The 15,789-nt window shown below is 41.1% G+C and overlaps 1 protein-coding gene and 1 non-coding gene across 2 annotated transcripts in view; both read left to right on the top strand.

Moving 5' to 3' along the window:
* Window positions 1–15,789, top strand: part of BNC2 (basonuclin 2) — a 1,455,515-nt gene that overhangs the window by 151,715 nt on the left and 1,288,011 nt on the right. The window lies entirely within an intron of this gene.
* LOC117352814 lies at window positions 8,468–8,582 on the top strand. Its single transcript, XR_004537867.1, has one exon. It is a non-coding gene; the product is annotated as a U5 spliceosomal RNA (small nuclear RNA).

Below are 15,789 nucleotides of genomic sequence, written 5' to 3'. Positions count from 1 at the left end.
GTATCTTGCTAAGGAACCTGCTTCCCAGAAGCATAAATGATTCTGTCTCTTTCTCATGGCTACCTGTGCCAGCAGCCCAGTAGTGCTGGCTCATTAATTACTGCCATAAACTTCCCTCCTGCAGCTCAGGAATAGGGAGCTGCTTATTTCAGCTGTTGTACAACAGTGAAAAATTTAACTAAAGGATTGATAGTAGTCTTTTTCCTGCATAATGTATGTCTAACCTTAAGACTCTGGTAAAGAGGACTGTATATAATTTGCTTACTAAAGCCCAGAGCTGGCAATTGAGTTAAAAGTTTGTTTTGAGGAACCTTTTCTTTTGCTTATATTTTCATGCTCACATTGAAACCTGTGATGGACTATGATTTTGAGGCCAGTGGCCAAATAAAACTCATGATTTTCACCAAGGCCATTCTGACTACATGGTATTCTTTAAAAGAACCTTGGAGATAAGCTAAGATAGACAACTGCCTAGTGGTAACCAATTTGAAAGACACCCTAAATCTAAAGGGACCACGCCATATTGGAACGTGTCACTACCTGATTGCCCGTTACGCTCTTTAAGGGCACAGGTATGACAATAGCCAGTGACCAGGCTAACCAGTGATCAGGATGCTCAATGGGTCATAGCCAGCTATCTCCCACTGAATATCAGATTAGCCAGCTTAGCACCTTCCAAGTCCTGCCCTCTCTGTTATAACTTCCTGGATAGGATGTAGCAGAAGAGAGGCTTTTGGGCTAGTGTCAGGCAGCGTGTGGAAATCTCTGCCATTGCCACTAACCCATGAAGAGAGCGATGTGGGAGTCCAGCCTTTTCCCTCCATGCTGACACCTCTGCTGGGCGGGCCTGAGCTCAAACTTGGTGTGTCCAGGCCCACCCTTGGCTACGCCCTTGCTTAGTGCTATTTAGCCAACCAGGAGCTGTTCACGGTCAGCTAAATACCACTGAATATCAGGTAGAAAGGATTCACGTACTATTTAAGAACATACAAGAGTTTCTATACTGGGACAGATCAAAGGGCCAGGAAGCCCAGTATCCTGTTTCTAGCACTGGCCAATCCAGGTCACAAATACTTGGCAAGATTCCAAAAAAGTAAAACAGATTTCATGCTGCTTATCCTAGAAAAAAAGTAGTAGTTTTTCCCAAGTCCATCGTAATAGTAGTATATGGAGATTTCTTTTAGAAAGTTATCCAAAACCTTTTTTTTAAAATCCTAAGCTAACTGCTTTCACCACATTCCCTGGCAACGAATTCCAGAGTTTAATTGCATATTGAGTGAAGAGGTGAAAGGCTCAGGAGTAATCTAAGAAAATACTTTTTTACAGAAAGAGTGGTAGATGTGTGAAATAGCCTCCTGGCAGAAGTGATAGAGACAAAGACTGTCTGGGGGATGCACTAAAGTCAGTGATCGTTGCCAAACTTGTTTTCACAGCTTTAGCGATGATCGCTATTACCGACCTGATGCATAAAATGGCCCACCACGTGTTTTCCTCCTCGATCACCCGTTTTCTGATCCGGCCATGCGAATTAGCTAAAACCCCGTGCAAAATAACCAATCGATTGATGCACTAACATCGCTTAGCTATTGTGCCTGGGGTTTCAGCGATCGTAAAAACCGATTGCTCTAGACCTGTCGGTAACTGTGTTGCATTGGCAGGAGAGAGTAGGCACCTCTCCTGCCATTTTCGCTGCCGTGTGTGTGTGGGGGGGAGGGGGGTCATAGTGCCCTAACAGCAGTGACAGGAGGCTGCTTTCCCTGTCACTGCTGTTAGGGCTCTGCGCATGTCTCAGTCGCTCACTGAGCGATTGATCGGTCGTGTTTGCATGCAAACTTTGTAGCGCATTGATTGCTGCTGGAGGATCGGCCAAAAGCAATCAAGTCGCTATTTTTAATGCATCTAGCCCTGTGTCTGAATTCAAGAAAGTGTGGGACAGGCACGTGGGATCTCTTAGGGAGTGGAGGAGATAGTGGATTGCTGCAGATGGACTGACTGGATGGGTCATTTGACCTTTATCTCCCATCATGTTTCTATGTTTCAGGTTTGTTTTAAATTTACTATTTAGTAACTTCATTGCACGCTGCCTAGTCTTAGTATTTTGGGAAAGAGTAAACAAGCAATTTAGGTCTACCAATTCCACTCCGCTCAGCATTTTATAGACTTCAATCATATCTCCCCTGAGCCGTCTCGTCTCCAAGCTGAATAGCCCTAGTCGCTTTAGCCTTTCCCCATAGGGAAGTTATCCCATCTCCTTTATCATTTTTGTCGTCTTTCTCTGTACATTTTCTAATTCTGTTATATTTCTTTTGAGATGCAGTGAGCAGAATTGCACACAATGTACCACCATGGAATGATATAAAGGCATTATAACATTTTGTTTTGCTTTCCTTATAATTCCTAACATTATACAGCATTTGCTTTCTTCGCCGTTGCTGCACATTGAGCAGAGGGTTTCAATGTATCATCAACGATGACATCTAGATCCTTTTCCTAAATCTGAAACTACTTTGTACATTATTGTCTCAAGAAACATGAAAAGGTTTAATTTATATCCTTTTTTTTTTTTTTTTTTTTGTTAATACTTACACAAAGAGACCGTCTGAATCGACATTTGCATTATTACATAGCAATAATGTAGTTTCAATTAAACAAAAGCACCAATGGTAAGAACTTATAATTCTCATTGTTAAAAAAGAGAGAGGGGAAAACATGTGGAGAAAATTTCATGAAATTTATCTGTGCGTGTGTCTGTGTTTCACTGGTGAGTCTGTGTGTTTAAATCTCTGTGGGCCCCTTTTACAAAGTTATGGTAGCGATTCCCAGCACGTCAAATGCAACGAAGCCCATTCAGTTTCTACAGGGCTTTGCAGCCTTTGCCACGCCGAGACTTTGCTACCGTGGCTTTGTAAAAGGGGCCCTGAACGTGCATCTAAGACCAGGTTAGTAGAGAATGAAGGGAGGCAGTTTGGAAGGAGCCTTTCCCTTCCCTAAATGCTATATATAAAAGTGTTTATGCTGGAGAAACATAATCTACGAGGGTGGTTTGAAAAGTCTGCTAATGTGAATTGTGTGGCTATCTACCTTGGAATTGATCATTTGATTTGATGCGTATGTGGTTTTGCCTTGATTTTTGATATTTTATATTGGGGGGATGTCTATGATGTTGTCCAGACATGTCTACGTTATATGTGAAAATCGTAGGGAAACAAGATTTTATGTATGCGGTATATTTTAACATTCTCGGGAAGGGTACAGGGGGAGGGCGATATGTACGTATGGGGTTAACTGTATGATAATATGTTGCACATTATCTTGGCTTTAAAAACGAATAAAGATTTAATAAAAAATAAATAAATAAATAAATAAAATTTAATTTAATTTAATTTAAAAAAAGCAAATCAAATATTTCTGGAAATATATCGACCAGGAAGAATGTTGAGGTCTGAGGGTGGGATGAGATTGAGAGTGACTCGGGAGTTGGGATTGCACTATGCTGTGACAAGGGCTACAATGTTCTCAATAGCTGGAGTGAAAATGTGAAATGCACTAACAAGAAACTTGTGACTCTGTGCTGATTGTGTAAATTTCAAGAAGTTTCTGAAAACACTGTTATTTGTTTATGTATTATGTAATTTATGTAATATTTTAATGAAGAAGTAAAGTAAGATGTTCTTGTTTTCGTAATGATATTTATCTTAGTGATATGTATATTTAATTGGAAACCGCTTGGTAACAGGAGGTATATAAATTTTTAAACTAAATAATAAATAAATAAATAATGTAGTCTCTCCATCAAGGGCTATACACGTGGAGGGGCATAATAAAAAAAAAAAAAAGTCTGTCCCCTTTTTGGCCTAAGGCCCTAAACCAGAGCTGCCCAAGTCCAGTCCTTGAGATCTACTGGTAGGCCAGGTTTTCAGGATATCCACAATGAATATGCACGAGAGAGATTTGCATACCAAGAAGGCAGTGCAGGCAAATCTCTCTCATGCATGTTCATTGTGGATATCCTGAAAACCTGGCCTGCCAGTAGATCTCGAGGACTGGACTTGGGCAGCTCTGGTTCCTATGAGTGTCGGGAGCAGCGCGGGCCATTCAGTGGCTCTCTGCGCTAAAAACTGCTAGTGCGGTTTGATAGAAGAGGCCCTTAGTTCCCAGAAAGACATTCTCAACCCCCTATGTATCATTTCTTGTCAACATTTACTGGGTTTAAAAGAATAAAAATACTATACATGGCATTCACAGACTTTTCTCACCACTATATACTGTATGATATCATTACAGTTCTCTCTCAGGAGGCAATTTTCAAACTTTGTTGTAGCGAAAAGTCTGCAGATATTATTTACCTGTGGAATTTACACTACATTTCAAAGTTGAAGTATTTCTTTAATAGCATTTGATATATTGCTTTTCTAATTGATATCGGAGTAATTTACAAAAAAGTATTCCAATTAGGAAACATTACATTAGAAATATTATGTTTTAACACTCGACAAAATAGACAAGATAGACCACAGAAGGAAAGGGAGGTGTTTAGCATGACAATTCAAACCATAAATGAGGAAGACTTGCTTTCTCATTATTAAAACATACGATGTGCATTCCTTTTCAAAACTGCCACAGGAACTTTTGAATCTTCTTTTCATGTGGACATTTCTTTTGAAGCGTCAGTCCCACAGATGTTACTTTCTGATCCTACTCAAAACACAACCCCACCCCCCCCCCACACACACACACACACTTAGGAATTGCTCACCAAAATCTGGATAAAGGTCTGCACACAGAGAAAAATTCTTAAATATTTTTAGCCAAACCGAGAGAAGGCAATGCACAGTTTATATAGTAACATAGTAGTTGACGGCAGATAAAGACCCGAATGGTCCATCCAATCTGCTCAACCTGATTTAATTTAAAAAATTTTTTTCCTTCTTAGCTATTTCTGGGCAAGAATCCAAAGCTCTGCCCAGTACTGTGCTTAGGTTCCAACTACTGAAGTTTCCATCAAATCTCACTCCAGTCCATCTATACCATCCCAGCCATCGAAGCCTTCCCCAGCCCATCTTCCACCAAACGACCATATACGAACACAGACTATGCAGTACTGGCCTTAGTTCTTCAATAGTTACTATTATTTTCTGATTCTAGATCCTCTGCGTTCATCCCATGCTATTTTGAACTCTGTCACCATTTTCCTCTCTATCACCTCCCTCGGGAGTGCATTCCAGGCATCCACCACCCTCTCCGTAAAGTAGAATTTCCTTACATTGCTCTTGAGTCTACCACCCCTCAACCTCAAATTATGTTCTCTGGTTTTACCATTTTCCTTTCTCTGGTAAATTGCAAGTTGCTCATGGAATGGCTTTGATAATTGTCATTTAACATACTGGGAGTTGGTGTACCAAGGGGGGGGAGGCGGTCCGCCCTGGGTGTATGCTCCAAGGGGGTGCATAGCCGGCCGGATCCGGAACCTCTCGTGCTGTTCCAAACAGTACCTCAGCATGGCTGCCATACTTATAACAGAGCAGATTCGGCAGCCACGCTGAAGTGAATGAAGGTCCTGCGATGACTGCGCCGTCTATCGCCTCTGTTCCGGAAGAGGTAAGTGACATCGGGGGGGGGGGGGGGTAGGGGTGGATCGGCAGCCGAAGTCATCGTGGAATCTTGCCACAACTCCCAGCGTCTGACGGCCCAGCCCCCTCCAACGTCACTTACCTCTTCCATCCAGAACAGAAGCAGTCATCGCTGATTTGGGATAGAGAAAGAAAGGAGCATAGTAGGTTGGTGAAGGGAGAGAAAGGAGGTCAGGGTGTTATGGAAGGGTGTGGAGGGTGAGAAAGGAGGGTCAGGGTGGTATGGAAACATGGTGAAGGGTGCGAAATGGGGTCAGGGTGGTATGGAAGGGTGTGGAGGGTGAGAAAGGGGGGTCAGGGTGGTATGGAATCATGGTGAAGGGTGAGAAAGGGTGTCAGGGTGGTATGGAAACATGGTGAAGGGTGAGAAAGGGGGTCAGGGTGGTATGGAATCATGGTGAAGGGTGAGAAAGGGGGTAATGGTGTTATGGAAACATGGTGAAGGGTGAGAAAGGGGTCAGGGTGGTATTGAAGGGTGTGGAGGGTGAGAACAGGGGGGTCAGGGTGGTATGGAATCATGGTGAAGGGTGAGAAAGGGGGTCAGGGTGGTATGGAATCATGGTGAAGGGTGAGAAAGGGGGTAATGGTGTTATGGAAACATGGTGAAGGGTGAGAAAGGGGTCAGGGTGGTATTGAAGGGTGTGGAGGGTGAGAACAGGGGGGTCAGGGTGGTATGGAATCATGGTGAAGGGTGAGAAAGGGGGTCAGGGTGATATGGAAGGGTGTGGAGGGTGAGAAATGGGGGTTAGTGTGGTATGGAATCATGGTGAAGGGTGATAAAGGGGGTCAGGGTGGTATGGATGCGTGGTGGAGGGAGAGAAAGGGGCAGATGCTGATGGAATTGCTGGGAAAGAGACATTAGGGGGAAGGATACTGCATGGAATTGGGTTGGAGGGAGAAAAAGGGGGCAGATGCTGAGAAGGGAGAGGAGAGAGTGAAATGCCAGACCATGTGGGTGTGGGAGAGGGAAGGGAAGAAGAGGAGAGGAGAGATGCCAGACCATTGGAGGAGGGAAGGGAAGAAGATGGATGCCAGACTAATGGGGGTAAAGGGAGAAATGGAAGGGGGATGCATAAAGTTTCTAGAACGGGACTAGAAAGAGAGAAGATGCCATATAGAAGGGGCAGAAAGAGGGTAGACAGTGGATGAAAGGAAGAGAGTGACAAAAAGATGAGGAAAGCAAAAACCAGAGAAGATAAGGTAGAAAAAAATTATATTTATTTATTTATTTTTTGCTTTAGGTGAGATGCATCGCTGTTTCTGTGATGTTGTAACTCTTTCCCTTCTTTCCTCCCTATTATGTTTTGTTAATTTTAGGTAAAGAGAAATCTTCTCTACTTATTTAATCAATTAATAATTACTTGTGCTGATGTTTTGGATGTTTTGTAATACTTATATGATATTATGTTTTTTATAACTTGTATTTTATTGTACATCGCCTAGAAAGTTTTATATAGGCGATTAATCAAAATAAACCTGAACTTGAACTTGAACTTGAACTATGCAGAGTCCAGCTTCTTGGTGCTTCAATTTAACCTTTGTCTACGTATTTTTATTCTATCTCCCCATTTACAAAACTAGAGCGTTTTTTAGCATTGGCATCTGAGCTGTTACCATAGTGGCTAAAAACCACACTACAGTTTTATAAAAGGGGGAGGGGTTAGTTTGTGATTACATACTAGGTGAAGGTGTTTTCTGTGTTCTCTGTGTTCAAAAAGACATGGTTTTCTGTTAGGATTGACTGTGTAGGATTGATCTATACTAGTCTGGCTTGTTTAGTTTTACAATGGGTTTATTGATGTACTGCTCACTGCAGTACTTGATTACTATAACATCGCCTATTTAGGAATTTCTCAAAAGAATATACAACGTTTACAATTAATACAAAATGCAGCGGTCAGACTAATCTTCGGACTAAAGAAATTTGATCACGTGACACCTTACTACCGGCAGTTGCACTGGCTGCCGATGGAGGCACGCGTAAAGTTTAAGTTCGTTTGCCTCTGCTTTAAAGTACTATACGGACTAGCCCCTAAATACATAACTGACCTTTTCTCCTTCTCAGCCAACAGACACAAGAGAAGCTCACGCTCAAACTTAATTTCCCCCCCAGTTAGAGGATGTAAACTAAAAAAACACCATGAACACCTTCTCTCACATCAGGCAGCATTATGGGGTAAAGATCTAGAACAATTGCTATCGCCCACTACTTATGAGGAATTCAGGAAACGCCTAAAAACATATCTGTTCCTGAAATATCTAGACAGCTGACCCGTACAACTCTTTCTCCTCAATACGGTTCTCCTGACCTATTAACCACTTTCCTTCACCTCTTAAGTTCATTCAATTTGTAACGTCTTTTAATCTTTTGTAAACCGCATAGAACTTCACGGTACTGCGGTATATAAACTGTTATTATTTTCCTAGGTATTCATGTGTGACGTGTTATTATTTTCCTAGATATTCATGTGTGATATGTGGATTGTTACTAAAAATCATGTTTTTCATACAGATGGGGGGGGGGAGGTGTCAAAAAATGATGGGCCCCGGGTGTTACATATGCTAGATACGCCACTGGCTAGTATTGTCCCCTCCTGCAGTTCTTTACCAAAACATTTGCAGTACTCATTGTTTAGAAGTCTCCCATCCATTCTGACAAGGCTCAGCGCCTTTTGAGATTTCCTAAATGATGGCCCCAGATGTTATGGCTATCAATTGTTTCTAGAATTGCCCGTTCACCCTAGGTAAACCAAATAGTCTGATCCAGTCCTGGTTTTGCCTCAATGTATGTGTGGATTTGAATTTCCAGTTTTCTACAGGTAAAGTAATGTGGTTACTCTGTCTGGTTTCTCTTCAGACCGAATAAATCTTTCGCCTTTTACTAAAGATTTCCGTGGAGAGGAACATTAATGAGTTTCATAGAATTTTTGACCATCCCATCAACAGATAGGGCTAATAAAAAAAAAAAAAAGGTAATAAATAGAATTTTTTAAAAAAAAGTACCGGTAATACCTTTTTTATTGGACTAACAATAGATTTTATGAAAGCTTTCCAAGGCAGAACCTTTTTCTTTAGGCCAAGCGTAAGCAAAAGATGACAGTATCAAAATATACTGTATATAAAACAATTCACACAGGCATCACATCAATCACCACAGAGCCAATAAAGGTGATAGCTGTGTAGGTGAGTGTTTTTTAGAAACTGAGCACTGCATCAATATTTATTTAAAAATGTATACTGCCTATACTCTAAGCAGTTTCCATAAAATAAAACATACATAATTTGAAATCAGTAACTTAAAAAAACTTCCATTCACTCCTAATTAGGAAACAACAAACTTCATTCACTCCCTACAAACAGTCTTTCCATGGCATAGATGTTCAAAAATTGTCTACTTGTAGACTTCGAAGACCAAACCAAAAATACTTATTTCAGGAAGATCAAACTTATCCTAAACTGTATTGTCTCTACAAGTAAGCAAACACAAACAACTTGGTTTTTAACAGTTTCTTAAAATTAAAGCGGTCAGTACATAATCGTAGGTGTCCCAACAACTTATTCCAGAGAGACACCACAGCAATTGAAAACATTTTTGATTTTGTGGCCACATATCTCAGGCATTCATCTTTTTTTTTTTTGCTAATAATCTCATTCCATCTCCTATCTCAAGGCTCTGTTTGGTCTAAAGACATCCCAGAGAAATTGAAACCAGTAAGAGGCCGATTGATACAAAATCTGGTATACCTAGGACAAAACCTTGTAGTGCAACCGTTGTTGCATGGGTAACCAGTGAAGTTGTTTCAGAATGAGAGTAATGTGTGTTGTCCTTGTAACACCTCTAATCAATCTAACTGCTGAATTCATTAATAACTGTAGGGCTTTCATCTTTGTTTTAGTTAACCCCAAATAGAGAGAGTATCATTCTAAGTATTTACTACCAGACAGGACTCTAATTTCCTCCCTCTTCAGTTTCCCTTTCATTGGCTTTCTTTCCTATTGAATATTGTATTTCTTCCCTTGCCTCTTCTTGGTCTTGTTTGTGTGTCCTTGTCATTGGGATTACCCAAGTAATTTTATATTTTTAGCCTTTTTAATTATGTACACCACTTAGAAAATATATAAGCAGTATATAAAATTTTAATAAACTTGAAATTTGAGTTACAATAATCTAACCTGGATAAAATCAGGCATTGAATCACTGTTCTAAAATCATACGGTGTTAATAAAGGTTTTAACCTACATAGCGTACGTAATTGTGCACACCCCACCTGAATGATAATCAAGATCTGTTTTCCCATTGGCAGTGCTGAATCTAAACAGGTCCCCAAGATGGTCAACCCTTTTTCACCTCTATCTGTGTCCCCAGCACATCAAAACAGTTAAACATGTTAGCCTCGGCATATTCTCCCACTATCATAATTTCAGCCTTATTAACATTCAATTTTACGCCATGCTTTAACATCCATCCGCACACTTCCCTCATGCAATGGTTCAATCTAACCTCAATGTCTTTTTTTTGGGTTCATCTTTAGGGAAATAGAATAGAATGTGGTCAGCATATATTCTATACTGTGCCTCTAAGTTCTGAAAAACCTGGCCCAATGACAACATATAAATGTTAAACAGTAGTGCGGACAGTGCTGACCCCTGCGGTACTCCTCTTTTAATCATCATCTTCTCCAAGACATTTTGTCCACCATTTACACAAAATGATCTTCCTGTCGATTCTCAAGAACTTAACACGGAGACAAAATTTGAGATTGATTAATTTTCCTACATCCATTTCCACAACATCCTTTGATATGTTTAAACGTTATCTCTCAGAGATTCTAAAAGTCCCACAAAGTTCTTTTCCACCAATATCAAAAATTTATTATATTTCCTTGGGAAAGAAGAAAACGCCGGAGGATAATCAAGAACCTGTAATAGATGTTCTAGACTTGACAAATTTATTAGAGAAGTCCGAATCAGAGCATTTAACAGTTGCTACACATTTTGTTCAATTAGCCTTAGATTCAGATAGCGATTGGCTTTTGAAGTTGTTTTTTTTAAATATAAAGATGTTTGTTTCTGAATCAAAAAATAAGAATGTACCCAGATGTTTCTAGGATGACATAGAAAAAACGGAAACAGTTTTTGCTCTTGAGACCACAGGTTTTAAAAATTGGAGCTATGTTTATACTGAGATACCCCTGTAAATGTTTAGTTAATTTTAGGAGAGCTAGATACCGTATTGTTTGCTCCATAAGACGCACTTTTTTCCACCCAAAAGTGGGTGGAAATGTTGGTGCGTCTTATGCAGCGAAGATACATTTTTATAAACACCCCATCTCCACCCCGTCATACCTTTTTTAATGCCTGTGCCCAATAAGGCTCTCCCTAGCGTCAGTGAGTGCCTATCTGTCTTCTTTGGCTTCCCCCACAGAGTCCTCCGGATTCCCCCATTTAAAGCTAATTAGGCTGCCAGATCCAGCATCCCACCGAGGCCCTCGCGATAGCCCTCCAAGTTGCTTCCCGCACCCAGTATGAGAGGTCATCTTCTGCGCTGTGACCGTCCCTGAGCTAATTACGGCAGCCTGCAGAGTGAGCCTAGCAGGCTGCCACTGGCCTCCGAAGCACGTTGCCTCTGCCGCGGTCCCGCCCCTGACGTCGGAGGAGGGGTGAAACTGCGGTAGAGGAAATGTGCTAAGGAGGCCCCGGCAGCCTGCTAGGTTCACTCTGCAGGCTGCCATAATTAGCTCAGTGGCGGTCACAGCTCAGAAAACGACCTCTTGACCTAAATAGTTATTGGAAAAGTCTTCTGCATCAGTGAGCTGATCAAAACATCAGAAACACCTGGTGACAGGGAAGACAGAAAGGGAGAGCTGTGTCTCCCCTGATCTCCTGCCCCAGGTAGCGAGCACGAAAGAGCAAGTGCTGAGGAACCGATAAGAGCCTGCCAACTCTGGAGCATGGATTCGGACCCAAGCAGAAGCTGCAGCCCTACACTGTGAGGGCTTCTGCTACCCATCCCAGCTCAACCCAGCACTGTCTTGGAGCTGGAGACAACAACCTCGCAGGAAGCAGCGGAGGTGAGGTGAGGGCCCCAGTGGGATGCTAGATCTGGACATGGGAGGGGAGAGACAGAAAATGACCTTGAGGAGGGGTGGGAAACAGACTTGAAGACCGGGCAGATGCTGGATTAGAAGGGGTAGAGAGGGGAGGACTCAATATGTTAGCAGAAAGAAGAGAGGGAGAAACCTGAAACAAAGGGGAGGCAGAAGAGAGGGCAGATGTTGGACTTGGGGGTGTATAGAGGGAAGAGAAAGAGACTGCAGAGAGGTGGAAAGATTCTGGACCAGGGAATGAGGAAGGAAGGAGAGAGAGAGAGAGAAGCAGAGAAAGTCCTGGAAGAAAGGAGAACAAATGTTGGACATGGGGGGGGGGGGGTAAGCAAAAGAAAGATAGGACCAAAGGGAAAAGATAGGAGGTAGATGCTGGACTATGGGAGGTGCAGACAGAAGAGACGAGGGGGAGAAACCCTGAGGAAGAACAGAGCAAGATCATAACAGAGGAGAGAGAGAGAGGGAGGCCTGGAACAAAGATGGTGGTAGGTACAAAGGATAACTAACACTGGATCTGGGGAGGGTAAGCAGAGGGAAAAGAGATAGAGACCTGGACCCAAAGGGGATGGGGCTGGATTGTGAAAGAAATGTTGTAGCATAGTCAGAAGGAAGTCCAACCAGAAACTAATTAAATCACCAGACAACAAAGGTAGGAAAAATTATTTTATTTTCAATTTAGTGATCGAAATGTGTCAGTTTTGAGAATTTATATCTGTTGTATGTATATAAAAAAGGAAAGGAAAAAATTGCATTATAATTAGTAGGGGAGTGGGGACAGGGTGTAGAGCCTGGTATATGTTAGTACACAATTTGGTTCAAAATGTTTTTTTTCTTGTTTTCCTACTCTAAATCTAGGGTGCGTCTTATGGTCAGGTGCATCTTATGGCGCGAAAAATACAGTATATCTTTTTTGAATCTGCATAGCTATCGAGGTTTATTTTGGCAAGGAAGTAATGACTGCAAGTACCCTTATTAGTAGCCAAGATAACGTTCCTAGTTAGTAAGTTGGGTCCATTTCAGACTGCCTGATTTTTTTCCAGATAAAATGTTGGATTAAATAGTCTCTGATCTTTGATACTCCTCCCTCAATGATTGTGGACTAATTAACATTTGAAAGAATGTCTAATTTTCCTTATACTTTCTTGTATGATTTGTTTTATAATGGATACTGTTTTATTTCATTATGATTGTTGTTATCATAAAAATTTAAACTCAATAAAGATAAACTAAAAAAAAAAAAGATCTTCCTGTCAAATATGAAGTAAACCAGGTGCCATTCCCTGAATTCCCAAATTCTTCAGCTTTGACAACACCGTAAGATTAACAGTATCGAAGGCCCCGGACACATCAAGGGAAATCATACGAGTGATGTCCATCCAAGCCCTCCCTCAAAATATCTAGCAAAATATCAGTAATAACTCGACACTATGTGCCTTACAAAAAACGAACTGAAAGAAGTCTAGGCATCCAAGGTTCTGCACACGCTCTTCTAATTGTTGTAACACCAATTTTTCAATCACTTTCCTAAAAAAGGGAATCCCTCTATATGTTTCACCTTTGCTTGTCTCCATTCCCTGTCAATTAAGATTTTTAATGTATATTGTATAGACATTGTACATAGGCACGTTATGCTATATGTACTGTTTGAATATTTTACTGTTGTACGGTAATTCTTTATTGCCTATTTCTGAGTTATACTCGCTGTACACTCCATTCAATGAATTTGTTCAAAAAGGTGGTAAATAAATTCTAATACATAACCCCCACTTTTATGAAGCCGTGTTAGACTTTTATATCGCCAGCAGCGGCGGTAAAATCTCCAGCGCTCATAGACATCTCACGAGCGTCAGAGCTAATACCATTGCAGCTGGCAATAAAAAAGCCTAATGTGGCTTCATAAAAGGGGGCCTAAATAACAAATAATCCCTTTCTATCCCTAACTATTTTTTGACCTGTTTGTTTTGATTAGATGTAAGCCCTGTCTCTTATGTGTTTAATACACAGTGCTGTGTACATTTAGCAGCACTATAGAAATGATTGATTATTATGTACAGAATTATTATTATTATTATTATAAATAGTAATAATAGTATCCCTACACTGCAACTAGTCTCTAAAGGAAAAAGAGCTATTATTATTAGTAGGGATCTGTAGTAGCATTTATTCTTCACAGCGCTGCAGCATTCAAAGAAATGCATTAAATAATATATATAGTTAGGTAGTTTCAGACTGAGTTTTGGGGCCCCTTTCACTAAGGAGTTTTGCCATAGGCACAATATAGGAGAAAATCCTTCCTGAATTTAATATGGTGTTAATGGTCTGGGGAATTTATTGATTTCTTAAAAAAAAAAAAAAAAAAGGCCAGCATAGCCCCAGAAAATTCTAAGGGCACAATAAGATTGAAGACAATTAAACCTGAAAGAGTTTTTCATTTAAAAACTTCAATTTATACGTAGCACTGAGAGTTCCTTAAATACAGATCGACAATAAAAAAGACATTTAAAAAAAAATTAAACTACAGTAGTAGGTGGATTTAATTTAGGCCTTAACTTCAGGATATACAGTGCATTAATTAAAGAAAATTAGAATTTTATAAGCTTGCTGTTTCTGGCAAAAGCCTGAAAATAACGTGAAATGTTAGATGTTTCCGATTGTGAGAAATTATGGTAAAGTGATTGGTTCTTTTGGAGTGATATTTTGCTAATGGTAGTTAATTTATTGCTACAAATAAAATGAAATGGTTTCATTCAATGCCTCTATCGTTCTCAGTCCTCAGGACAATTCACATCTAGAATAACCTACCTTCTCCTCTTCAAAAACAGACATTTCATCTCACCAGGAGCCGCACAATATTTACTGAGGAAGTTACTAACCTATGACTGCAATAACAGATAGTAGGCTTACTATCTTTTAAAGGGAATGGTGACAATATTCCTATGCCCACACTATGATTCTCTCCAGCAAAATCCCCTCAATCAAAGGTCCCCTAACAGATAAGAACATAAGATTTGCCGCTGCTGGGTCAGACCAGTGATCCATCGTGCCCAGCAGTCTGCTCACGCGGCGGCCCTTAGGTCAAAGACAGTGCCCTCACTGAGACTAGCCTTACCTGCATACGTTCTGGTTCAGCAGAACTTGTCTAACTTTGTCTTGAATCCCTGGAGGGTGTTTTCCTCTATAACAGCCTCCAGAAGAGCGTTCCAGTTTTCCACCACTCTCTGGGTGAAGAAGAACTTCCTTACGTTTGAACGGAATCTATCCCATTTTAACTTTAGTGAGTGCTCTCACATTCTCCCTACCTTGGAGAGGGTGAACAATTTGTCTTTATCTGCTAAGTCTATTCCCTTCAGTATTTTGAATGTTTCAATCATGTCCCCTCTCAGTCTCCTCTTTTCAAGGGAGAAGAGGCCCAGTTTCTCTAATCTCTCACTGTACTGCAACTCCTCCAGCCCCTTAACCATGTTAGTCGCTCTTCTCTGGACCCTTTCGAGTAGTACTATGTCCTTCTTCATGTACGGCGACCAGTGTTGGACGCAGTATTCCAGGTGGGGGGCGCACCATGGCCTGGTACAGCGACATGATAACCTTCTCCGATCTGTTTGTGATCCCCTTCTTGATCATTCCTAGCATAAATACTGTCAGATCTTGGGCGTAACTGACAGTATTCTATAAACTTAGGGCTCGATTCTCTATAAGGAGCCTAAATGCAGCACTTAACGCATTTCAATCTTAAGTTAGGCGTCATTTATAGACTTTTGCCTAGCAGCACCTAAAGTGGACTTAGGCACACTCTATCTACACCAGGGATTTCTTGGCCTTAATACCAGCACCTAAGTTAGGCGCCCACCAACTCCTAAGTCCAAAGCAGGTGTCTACATGCAAAACACACTCATGATCTGCCCACAATCCACCCCTAACCTTGGAGTAGGTGCCCACCACCCCTAAAACAGACTCTCATCTACCCAAAGCAAATAACCTGGACTCACCGAAAAGATTCCCTCCACCTGAAAGAAACCTTATACCTAGAAGACTTCCCAGATCTACCAAGGCTATCC

Source organism: Geotrypetes seraphini, chromosome 1, assembly GCF_902459505.1.
Source record: "Geotrypetes seraphini chromosome 1, aGeoSer1.1, whole genome shotgun sequence".
NCBI lineage: Eukaryota > Metazoa > Chordata > Amphibia > Gymnophiona > Dermophiidae > Geotrypetes > Geotrypetes seraphini.
This window is presented reverse-complemented; position numbering and strand designations above follow the sequence as displayed.